The sequence below is a fragment of the Gallus gallus genome, chromosome 2 (assembly GCF_016699485.2).
Source record: "Gallus gallus isolate bGalGal1 chromosome 2, bGalGal1.mat.broiler.GRCg7b, whole genome shotgun sequence".
Classification (NCBI taxonomy): domain Eukaryota; kingdom Metazoa; phylum Chordata; class Aves; order Galliformes; family Phasianidae; genus Gallus; species Gallus gallus.
In genome coordinates this window covers 73,305,170-73,318,204 of record NC_052533.1, presented here as the reverse complement: position 1 = coordinate 73,318,204, position 13,035 = coordinate 73,305,170, and positions in this window count along the sequence as shown.

Below are 13,035 nucleotides of genomic sequence, written 5' to 3'. Positions count from 1 at the left end.
CTTTTTAAGATATGATCCTAGAAAAGTGATGGATTATAATTTAGCCATTTATTATTGTGGTATAATGCATGGACACAGTTATTAAGTGCATTCACATCATAGTAGTTTCAGGAGAATAATTATCAATATTTTTGCCATCCAATTCTGTGGATGCTGTTAAGATTAACAAAACATTTTTTTCCTTTTTTTTCTTTTTTTTTTTTTTTTTTTTTCAGATTTGTCAGTTATGTGTTTCTTGACATCACTGAAGACTGGAATAGAAAGTGTCTTCACATTATTTAAATTCTGGCCTCTAAGAGAAGAGAAGAATAAATATAAAATATTGTGACTTACTTATTAAACATCATCTTGATTTTTCTTAAAGTGTATGTTCAGAAGATTCAGCTTCAGTTTTTTAGTAAAATAACATTAAAAATGCAATTACAGGATTAAGGCAGTTTGTAGGATTGTGTAGGAATAAAAGTTATAATATAATTAATCATTCATGACTCTGATGAAAGATTCAATTTCAAAATAATTGTTCAGTGAGTTCAATGCATAGAATAAACGATTGAAAAGAACATCAGTGCAGTAAGTGAAACAAAGTAATCAAAGGAAAACATTCCCAAATATTTACACTTGTTGATATGATGTGCTTAATTGACTGTATTTCAGTTCTCTAAATGCCAGATAGAGGTAGAAATAACAGAAGAAAAGGTTGTTTTCTTAACGTCTTGTGACACATCAGGAGGGAAATATTCTTACACTTCATGTAGTGCTTTGTCAGAACAAGATCTATTTGTAAAGAGGGAAATGAATTAAATCCCTGGAACTTCATTCAGAGTGACTGGTGCATTGTTCCTTTGAAATACTAGGCAGAGAACAAAATGTCTATAGGTGTTGGCTAGTCTGGGGCATGTGGGAGCTCAAGCTACATTATCATAGAAATGTGAAAACTTGTAGGGAAATATTTTCTTCCTGTTACCGTTGTTATCGTAGGTAGGAATTCCCATTTTAAAATAAGATTGCTTATTTTCCAAGTACTCATGTTATTTATGAACATTTTGCACCTCAAAACAAATTAAAAAACAAACAAACAAACATGAAAATTACAGTAGAACATTTTACAAGATCCAGGTTTCAACAGTGGTTATTGAGCAGTTAAGACACATCTACCATGAATAGAGAGGTAGTGTTCCTATACAAGTACCTGGGTCCAGTTCCCTTGAATGTACTTAAGCAACAGTAGGTACATAAAAATTCTGGGACATGAAAATGAGATTTTTACATCAGTGTTCCGAGAGAAAATAAGTATAAAACCTTGTGTATTTAAATTCAGTGACAGTAATGTTGCCTTTCTAGCAACATTACCATACCTACAAAGAGTGTAGTACCTGTACGTGAAAAGATGAATGAATGCTCCGTTATTCTGAATGCAAGAGTAGAACATGACATTCCGAGGGCAAAATTTTTTGTAGTTGCCCAGATCTTCCGTTTTAAGTAGACAACTGTTTTAATGGGTAGTTGCTGCTAAATAAAATCACGTCTGAAAGAAAAACAAAGAACTCACATTCTATCATCTCTCCATTAGTTGTCAGTCCTGAACACTTAACTGAAGTGCTTGGAATTTGCAGATAATCTGAGCTCTTTCAAATATAAAAGCCTTGAAGTGGGCCCATTGTCAGTGAAATTAGACATTTCAAAGCTGTTCAATGTGGGTGCTTGCTTAAGGATATATGGTTTCTGAAGAACAGCAGCGTTGAGGGAGAGGTACAACTTACCTGTATGTAACTTGGAGTGCTTTTAGTTGTCAGCTCCACTCTGTGCTTCCATGTGACATAATGCCTACTTAAATCTGTTTCACATTTGTAAAGGAGGGTAATAGTCTTTCATTTCTTTTCAGATTTTGCTCCTGAAGGTAAGGATAACTGAACTTATCATTGTGTATTTTTGCAGAGCATGAATATAGGAAATCAAAGAATATTGGCTTTCAAGCCTCTGAGCAACTGTGAGAAGACTGTGAAAACATCAGGTGGAAACTCTGAAACCTTTCCATGTGTGTTATCCTCTCTGGAGGAAACATCACCATCAACGTCTATACAGCCTTTCGGTATGCTGCTTTGCACAAGCAAAGTCAGTTCAGAATGCCACTCCTCTTATCAAGCCATGGTTAATTAATAAAAACGTTAGCTAGCAGGTCATGATTTTTTGTCTTATTCATGTGCACAAGAGTAGTTCTACTGAAAGAGCTTAATATACTGTTTTAAAACCAGCATCATAATAGCAGATTCTCATTCTTTAGGTGATGTCTTTTACTTCATCTTCTGTCTCATATTTTATACCTTAAATGAATGTTTGCTACTTAGATGGATGTTTGTTTTCCCCTGTCTTTTGTTATTAGCTGGTTCTTCTTTCCTCCTCTTCCTCCTTTTCTTCCTTTTTTCATGTCTTCCCTAAATAAATTGAATGTCCTTTTTTGCTGTCTCTTTTAGATTTAAAAGTCTCAGCTTAAATGTCAGATAATCACTTTATCTTCTCTGTAATGATGTTTTTCATCTGGAGATCTTTCACTCACAGCCTGAAATTACTAATCATTAAAAACATCCAGCTTGTATAAATATTCCACTTATTATCTTTTATGTACAGCAAAAAAGTGGATCTAAGAAATTCTAAGCTAGATTACGCAATAGAGAGCAAGAAATGAAAGAATCTTATACTGTGAAAAGAACACATTGCAACAATAAAATAAATAGAATGCATTCTTAACTGAAACTAAAAAGTAGTCTTTTTCACATCTTGTTGTGTGGAAAAAACAATGTCTTGTGTATTCTAAGAACTACAGTCATTTACTTTCCATGAAGTCAGAAGTTAGGTTAATCCTAGCAGGATTAAAAGTGTTATTTTTAATTAAGTTGCCAAATGCATTAGAATGCTTGAAATCATGATAATAAATTCATATTTATATTTAGAAGCTGAGTTCAACACTATTAAAGAATACTATATATACTGTGAATTAAGGGAGATCTTGAAACAAGATCTTGTTTCTGAACAAGAAAAAAATCACTTATGGAGTAGAATGTGTTTGTTAACCCTGTTTCTAATGAGATACATACTTAGGACAAGATTTCGACTTCCAATTTTCAGCTTACTACTGTGCAGTAAGATCAAAGCAGGACTTCTACAGAACCAATGTTAGATAGCAGGCATTAGAAAATATAGTAAACAACACTCATTATTCATAGAATAGACAATTAATGTCCTGATGTGGGGGAGAAAAAAAAAAAGTTTATTATGTGTTTTACAACATTGTTTAAAAAAAAAATATATATATATATATATACATATACACATAGTGTCAGGAAATTTCATGTAAGCCTTTGTACTCTGACCATTAAAGGGAATCACAGATCATGGAAGACTGCAGCTCACTGGTGAGTTCTGTTAACTTCTGGTTTATTTTCAAACTGCTGTTGGTCAAGAAGGTTACTGAAAGGCAAGAACCAACTTTTGTTTGCAGAGGAGAACTTTCTTAGCCACACTATTAAAGTACTATTTGGATACTTGTAGTTAAAATGCTACCATATATAATGCTCACTTAAAAAGGAAACCACCTGAAGTAAATCAAGATGAAAAGAAATAGCATTTATATTTGTGGAATGTTTTTTATATCATCTAAACCTTGAGAACAGTCTTTACCTGCTGAGGAACAGAGTAATTGAAGGCAATGTTTATTCGTTAAAAATATCTCTCATATGAACAAGCACATATTTGCTGCGGAGTAGGAGGAGGCACAATCTCAGCTGTGCCCAGTGACTCATCATGCTGATTTGTTAGCCCACAGTGTATTTCTCTGTGGGGTTTCCTATCCTGGTGGGTGTCTGTTATAGACCGCTGAACCAGGATGGAGAGACAGACGTGGTGTTCTATGAGCAGCTGGAGGAAGCTGCGTGATCGCCGGCCCTTGTCCTCATGGGTGACTTCAACTTCCCCGACATATGCTGGGAATACAACTTAGTGCAGAAAAACAGTCTAGGAGGTTTCTGAAATGTATGAAGGACAACTTCTTGACGCAGCTGATAAGAGAACCTATGAGAGGAGCTGCACCATTAGACCTGCTGTTCACAAACAGAGAAGGTCTAGTGGGAGATGTGGAGGTCGGGGGCTGTCTTGGACAGAGTGACCATGACATGGTAGAGTTCTCGATTCTTGGTGGAGTCAGGAGGGGAACAGCAAACTGCTACCTTGGACTTCTGGAGGACAGACTTTGAATTGTTCAGGAGACTAGTAGGGGGAGTTCCCTGAGGTTCAGTCTTAGAGAGTAAAGGGCACAAGATGGCTGGTTGCTCTTCATGAAGGAAGTCTTAAAGGCACAGGAGCAGGCTGTCCCCCTGAGCCGCAAAATGAGCCGGCGCGGGATGGTGTGCATACCAGGGTTCTGAGGGAGCCGGCTGAGGTGGTTACCGAGCTGCTCTCCATCATATTTGAGAAGACTTGGCTGTCAGGCGAGGTCCCAGACAACTGGAGGAAGGGTTATGTCACTCCCATTTACAAGAAACGGAGCAAGGAGGACCCGGGGAACTACAGGCCAGTGAGTCTCCCCTCTGTGCCTGGGAAGATCATGGAACAGATCCTCCTGGACGACATGCTCGATCACATGAGGAATGAGCATGTGATCTGAGACAGCCAGCACAGCTTCACCAGGTGGAGGTCATGCTTAACCAATCTTGTGGCCTTTTATGATGGAGTGACGGCATTGGTGGATGAGGGGAAGGCAACCAATGTCATTTACCTGGACATGACCAAGGCCTTTGACATGGTACTCCACCACATCCTTATCTCCAAATTGGAGGGATGTAGATTTGATGGGTGGATCACTCGTTGGATAAGAAATTGGTTGAAAGGCTGCAGACAGAGGATGGTGATCAATGGTTCCATGTCCAGGTGGAGGCCGGTAACAAGTGGCATCCCCCAGGGGTCTGTCTTGGGATCGGTGCTCTTTAACATCGACGACGGAATCAAGTGCACCCTCAGCAAGTTTGCTGATGACACGAAGCTGAGTGGTGTGGTTGCATGGAGGAAGGAAGGGATGCCATTCAGAGGGACAGACTTGACAGACTTGAAAGGTGGGCCCAAGTGAACCTAATGAGGTTCAACACCGGCAAAGTGCAAGGTTTTGCACTTGGGCCGGAGGAACCTCAGGCATCTATCCATACTGGAAGGAGCTTTGAGAGCAGCTCTGCAGAGAAGGACCTGAGGGTCCTGATGGATGACAAACTTAACATGAGCCAGCAGTGTGCTCTTGCAGCTTGGAAAGCAAATGGTATCCTGGGCTCCATCATGAGAGGGGTGGCCAGCAGGGACAGGGAGGTGATTGTCCCTCTCTACTCTGCTCTTGTGATGCCCCATCTGGAGTACTGTGTCCAGGTATGGAGCCCCCATTATAAGAAAGACAGAGAGCTGTTGGAGAGGGTCCAGAGGAGGGCCACAAAGACGATCAGTGGGCTGGAGCACCTCCCCTACGAAGACAGGCTGAGGGAGCTGGGCTTATTCAGCCTGGAGAAGAGAAGACTGCGGGGTGACATCATTGTAGCCTTTCAGTACCTGAAGAGAGCCTATAAACAGGAAGGGAGTAAACTCTTTGAAAGGGTAGACAACAGCAGGACAAGGGGGAACGGTTTTAAGTTGAAAGAGGGAAGATCTAGGTTGGATGTCAGGGGGAAGTTCTTTACAAGGAGAGTGGTGAGGTGCTGGAAGGATGCCCCATCCCTGGAGGTGTTCAAGGCCAGGTTGGATGGGGCCCTGGGCAACCTGGTCTAGTAAATGGGGAGGTTGGTGGCCCTGCCTGGCAGGGGGGTTGGAGATTCATGATCCTTGAGGTCCCTTCCAACCCAGGGCATTCTGTGATTCTGTGATTCTGTGAATAGGGAGCTATTCTTGAGGCTCCAGGAGAAAAAGAGAATCTACCTCTTGTGGAAGAAGGGACGGAAAACCCAGAAAGAATACAAAGAAGTTGTTAAGATGTGCAGGGAGAAAATCAGAAAGACAAAAGCCAGCTTGAACTCAACTTGGCTGCTAGGGTAAAAGGGAACAGGAAAATCTTTTACAAGTATATCAACAGTAAGAGAAGGACCGGGGAGAATCTTCATTCTTTGCTGGATAAGGATGGGAATGTGACCACTGAGGATAAGGAAAAGGCAGAGGTTCTGAATGCCTTCTTTATGTCTGACTTTAAAAGTCAGACCAGTTATCCTCAGGTTTCTCCACTCTCTGACCTGGCAGTCTTGGCTGGGGAGCAGACTAAATGCCCCACGATTCAGGAGGAAACAGTCAGAGACCTACTACTCCAACTGGACTGCCACAAGTCCATGGGACCAAATGAGATTCACCTGAGAGTGCTGAGGGAACTCGCGGAGGTGATAGCCGAGCCGCTTTCCATCATCTATCAGCGCTCCTTGTTGATGGGTGAGTTCTCAGAAGACTGGAGGCTTGCCAATATGACTCCCATCTACAAGAAGGGCTGAAGGGAGGATCCGGGGAACTACCGGCCTGTTAGCCTGACCTCGGTGCCGGGGAAGGTTATGGAGCAGATTGTCTTGAGGGAGATTACGCAGCATGTGCAGGACAACCGGGGATCACGAAGGGCAGGTCCTGTTTGACCAATCTGATCTCCTTCTATGATCTAGTGACCCGTCTGGTGGATGAGGGAAAGGCTGTTGATGTAGTCTACCTAGACTTCAGCAAGGCCTTTGACACTGTCTCCCACAGTATTCTCCTGCAGAAGCTGGCGGTCCATGGCTTGGACACTCTTGGCTGGGTAAGGAACTGGCTGGAGTGCTGGGCCCAGAGAGTGGTGGTAAATGGAGTTAAATCCAGGTGGCTAGCGGTCACGAGTGGTGTTCCCCAGAGGTCGGTGCTGGGGCCTGTCCTGTTTAATATCTTTATTGATGACCTGGATGAGGGCATTGAGTGCACCCTCAGTAAGTTTGCAGATGACACCAAGCTGGCTGGAAGTGTTGATCTGCCTGAGGGTTGCAAGGTCCTACAGAGGGATCAGGATAGGCTGGATAGCTGGGATGAAGCCAATGGAATGGGATTCAACAAGGCCAAATGCTGGGTCCTGCGCTTTGGCCACAATAACCCCAGGCAACGCTACAAGCTTGGGGAAGAGTGGCTGGAAGATTGTGTACAGGAAATGGACCTGGGGGTATTGATTGATGCTAGACTGAACATGAGCCAGCAGTGTGCCCAGGTGGCCAAGAAGGCCAATGGCATCCTAGCTTGTATCAGAAACAGTGTGGCCAGCAGCAACAGGGAAGTAATTGTCCTCCTGTACTCAGCACTGGTGAGGCCGCACCTCGAGTACTGTGCCCAGTGTTGGGTCCCTCGCTGTAAGAAAGACATTGAGGCCCTGGAGCGTGTCCAGAGAAGGGCAACAAAGCTGGTGGGGGAGCGGGAGCACAGGCCTTATGAGGAGAGGCTGAAGGAGCTGGGATTGTTCAGTCTAGAGAAGAGGAGGCTCAGGGGAGACCTTATTGCTCTCTATAACTACCTGAAGGGAGGTTGTAGTGAGCTGGGGGTCAGCCTCTTCTCTCATGTGACTAGTGATAGAACTAGAGGGAATGGCTTCAAGCTGCACCAGGGAAGGTTCAGGCTGGATGTTAGGAAATACTAATTCTCTGAAAGAGTGGTCAGGCACTGAAATGGGCTGCCCAGAGAGGTGGTGGAGTCACTGACCCTGGTGGTGTTCAAGGAACATTTGGATGTTGTTTTGAGGGACATGGCTTAGTGAAAACTGTTGGTGATGGATGGATGGTTGGACTGGATGATCCTGTGGGTCTTTTCCAACCTTAGCGATTCTATGATTCTATGATCCTGTCCGGCCTTGAGGGCTGCCTGGGATATCAGATTGTGGCATCACATCAGGTGAATTCAAAACATGAAGTGACCTTACCTGCAAAAGCTGATAGAAGGTATGCTGCTTTCAGTCAGCAAGAGACCTGCCAGTCTTGTCTACACACTCTTTCTCTGTGCTACCCAGCACTGAAAACTAGATCTTTATATTATATCAGGAGAAGATAACACACCCAGGAACAAGTGCTGAAGTCTATTACATGGAGGTATTGCATCCTTAAGTTGTATTACGCTCTGGCTTGAACTATGACTTGAAAATGATTATACTTGTAACACGATGCATTTGAAGTCATTTTGGGAATCTACCCATGCAGAATACTTAATACAGTGTATGCTGTTATAACAGTTTGTCTGCATTTTGGGCCCTAAGATTACTTCTGTCATCTTCCTGCAACTTTTCTTAACACTTGTTTTAACTAAAATGTGCATGCAAAAGGATGCCTTCTGAAAATGAATAATCTCTGATACCTTCAGTTAACTATGTATCAGAACGGGTAATTTGCTGTCAATTTTTCTTAGTGCATTATCCATTTTATCTGCTACATTGCTCATTGCATCAGTTCTAGCTCGATGAGGAATTTAAAAGACTTCTATTTTAAGAATGTGGTGAGGCCTAGTTACTGCAGAATAGCAATCACTGGCTTGAAACTAAATATCTGTTAAGTGCTGTTGTGAAGCTGTGTTTGAAGCTGATCTCTTTATTTAGAGTTCAGTTTCTTTTAGGTATTACCTAGGAATTCAAAGGCAAGCATCCCTTTCTGAGCAGAAGCTTGAGAAACTGAATTAAATGCATTATAAGCCAGTGTTCCTGGATAACACATGTTTTAAAAACAAAAGAGGAATGATGGAAGCTACTGAGTCTTTTAAATCTGTGATGCTTGAAGTCATGGTTTTATGAGTTTCATTGTTAGGATGAGTTTAAATAAAATGATGTATTTTGTAGGCCTCCTAGTACTATAGTATCAAAGGCATCTAAGTATTTTGAAAGAAATAAAATATAAAATATAAAATTTTATTTTTCATATTGATAAAACTCACAAATTGATAAAAATCTCAAAATTCTTTATTGTATGAAAGCAACAGAATTTGACACATCCTGCAAAATACACTGACATTCACCTTTGGGTTTGTATGTAACAAGAGTGGGAGAGCAAAATACTGTTAGTATATTTCTGTGATCCTCTCTAAATGAATGTATGTGAGCACTGTTCGTCCCTTCTTATCTTTCATTTCAAATGGCTCACTCAGATTCTTACTATGTGTTTGTTCATTTCTCTGTAATTCAGATCATTCATTTTTGTGACCCTAGTCCTCTTTATACTCAAATTCCATTTGGCTGTTAGATAATTGGCCATGAGTTTGAAGTATTTTCACCGTAAGAAAAATGAGGCTAGTTTCTTAAGCTCAGATCTTTGTGTGTATGCAGGCACCAATCCTTTAAGTTAAGACCACAGCTACCTTCCAGCAAATGAGAAATCTCACTTGAAATGCAAACCTCTGTTTAAATTTCTCAAATCTCCAAGTGTCTTGGCTTTCTGAACTGTGTTTGAAGGATGACTTGTAAACTAAAAGGCATTTCATGTTAATAACAACAATCTTCCCCAAAGAGTTCATGTTGTACTCAGCAATTCTCTGTGGGATGTTCTTAAAATCTTTTGCACTTCTGTTTCATACAGATCTGGAAATGAAGTTATTTCATATTTAGTTTTTCACAATTAGATCTTAAAATTTTGAGGCAGGAACTATCTCTTATTGTACACCAGGACTGGGACTACTGACTTGCAGAATCAAACTCTATAACCACAAAGTAGTTATAAAATCAGGTATGTTTTAACCAATGCTGCGCAGAGCTGGATGCCAGGGGGATAGCTCCTCCTAACTTGTATGCCATCAGGACAAAAACTGGGTATAGATATAGGCAGAGCTAATACACAGTCAGTGATTTTCCTGAAATTCGTATACATATTCATTACATTTCCTAGAACTCCTTAGCATACGGTCCCCCCCCTCGTGCATGCACCATGAGCAGTGGGGGTCTCCTCCTGGTGGTCATTGGATGAAGGCCTGTATTCTTCCTCACAAAGGCTTGTAGTCTTCCTCCTTATAAACTTCTGACCCTGAGGCAGGGGTAGCCCCCGAACCAGTTCTAACTTATTCTGGGGACACCTTATCACCTCCTTGCCTGGTGTTCTTGAGCTGTTTTCACACTCTCATCTTTATCTCTTCTACCCCCGCATTGTCCTAATCCCATCTTGTTACTGTCCCATTCTTCTAGCAGCCTCTGCATATTTGCTTCTGTAAGTTATTTCTAATCCTTTAACCCTTAGTTTATGCAGACCCCTTTTTACTGAACCCTTTCTTACTCTTCACTACGTATTCCAGAGAGACTGGTGCAAATATTTTATTAATAAAAATATATTGTAAGTAAAACAACTTCATATATATTTCAGATAAAAAATGGACCTCATCTGCTGCAAAGTGGGGTTTTAGAAATGTAAGCACATGCCAGCAGGAACATGATTGGACTGGATGATCTTGGAGGTCTTTTCCAACTTTGGTGATTCTGTGCTTCTAAACATTACACTTTGAATGTTGAAACTTAGCTGCTTATCTTGAGTTGTTTGTGTTAACTTCAGGCTACACCGGGTGTAGGCAAGTACACTAACAGGTAACCAGTGATGAGAACAAACAATAGGAGATGAAAAGACACATAACAAGGGGAAGAACAGAAGGGAAAATATTAATTCAATGAGTGAAGGAAAAATACAGTGAGAGACACTGTTAATATAAATGCATAATAAACCTAGAGAAATTGTATGCATAAATATGGAGTTGTATATTTGCTTAATAATATTTTTAAAGTTCATATAAATGTATATATGCACTTTTGAAAGAATTCTTGGTTCATTCCAGTTCCACTTGTGAGTGCACTCATCAACATCCAGGAACAGCAACTTCCTTAGGAACAGCTTCCTTAGGAACAGCTTAGGAGCAAGTTCCAGGAACAGCTCACTTCCTTAGAGCACATGACACTAATATTGAATAACATTGTGTTCAGAATGTAGGTCATACTCACAGATGATGCTCAGCAAAAGGATGATCAGGACCAGGAGACTTTTTATTCCATAACACTGTGGTCATACGCTGTATATCATAGGTATTCAGTTGTATGCCTTCTGAACAAATCACAATGTAGAAAATTGTGGTGACAAAGGTACAAATGTACTAGAAAAGAAAAAAAAAATCACAACCTTATCTTCCAGTGTAATATACGAATTTATATGTCCCTTTATGTGCCTAGAAAGCTTTTTCTTGCTCCTCACAGCATTCTCTCCTGACCTCTCTTGCCAGTCTGCTGAAGTTTGCTGTGTGCATTCTATGATTCAGGGATAGGGATGTTGGGGCCATTGAAGGAGAGCAGAGATTGTTTTGTAAACATGTTACTGATGGCCGCTTTCCTCATTTGAAAAGGCTGTGAGAATGAATTGAGTTTAGAGTGAGGTGCATCTGTGGCAACAGAGAAGGTGGCCTGTGCAAAGATTTTTGACTGTGCAAAAGCCATTTTAACCTGTGCTCTTTAGGAGGAACCAGAGCTGTCATGGGTCTTAAATCATTATTAATGGAAAGGATAGCCTATAACTATGATTTGTTAGTTAACGTATTACATTTTGCTGATTTAAAAACCTTGGAAGAAACACCAGGGGATCATAGAAAAAGACTTTGCACATCCTACTTTCAAGCAGTTAAGCAGTTTCATTTACTACCTACAGTTGTAGCTTGTAGGTAGGAGATGGAGATTCTTACAGCTAGCTGCTTTTGCATCAGCAGTAAAAGTGGTCTTTGTGGAGCATTTTGGAACCAGGAGAGCATTGCTGATTGGTGGCAGCTGCGAAGAAAAACACAAAGATATGGATAGACCAGAATCTGAGATGTGTAATGGATATGGAGAAGGAAACTAACACAAATACTTTTATTTTTCATTTGAAAACGTGAAGACTTTGAATGAGAGTAAAATGCCTTCTATTCATTCAGAATAGGGCACAGTTTTAGTTCAAGGCTCCCATTAGCTAGGGTACCTCTATGAAATAACATTGAGAGAGATGCTTAAAGTATACATGCTGAGTGAGAACAGACTGAAACATATGGTGCTTTTTTTTTCTTACTTTCTTTTTGTTTGTTTTCTGAATGACAATTCAAAAAAGTATCTATGTAGAACAACAATTTTGATGTTTCTGTTGTTGCTCACTTCAGAGCAGGCATGCCTTGTAGTATAACAGAATATTGAGTCTGAGGATGGGAAATGAGGGGTATGTGCTGTGGGGTTCCCAGTGGGTACCAACTCATAAGAAAACACAGATTTCTGGCTCTTGCAATTTTCTCAGTTCATAATACAGTAGGAGTGAGAAGCCCCTGTCTTACAAATAGCTACCATTCTTTCTCTTTTACAGGCTGCTTTGGCTGAGAAACATTGTGGACTGGAACAGGGTGAAATGAATTGATGCCTGGCCTTGGAGGCCACAATTGCTTATAGGTGTGATTGCTAATCCCTTCCTCTTTCTTCCTCCTGCCTTCTGATGCCTTTCTCTCCTCTTCCTGTTTAAAATAGAACAGTTTTCAGAGAAAAAAATCTGGTGTTTTTCAGCTGAAATACCACAATTAGTGTATAAGTACTGAATCAAAGACTTCTTTTTTCATAAACAGTCTATGAAGGTTTCCAGGTATACAGTGAAAACCCTCATATATCATTCAGCTTGGAAGTAGTCAAGTGAAAGGAAATCTCTCTTCTTCAGTCCTCTGGGGTGGCTTTTGTTCTCTGAGAGGTGAAATGTCAGGTAGGTTTTACTGTATTCTTGTGGTCTTACAGAGGTGAAGATATAGGATGTTTTAAGCAGTATGTTATATAAGAATTTCCTAATATACAGTACATTTATACTTCTGTACACACTGTACAATAATAAGTAGTATTGTACTCTATACAGCTGTTCTTTTCTGCATCAGAATATATGAAATGTATGTATTGGCTTTCAACATAGCTTAAAAATGTCTATAACCATATTTGTTTTGCTTTTAATTTAAATCCACAGTGTATTTACAAGATGTCACCCATGCAATCTCATTAAGCAATAGTAAACTATATGTAGAAAA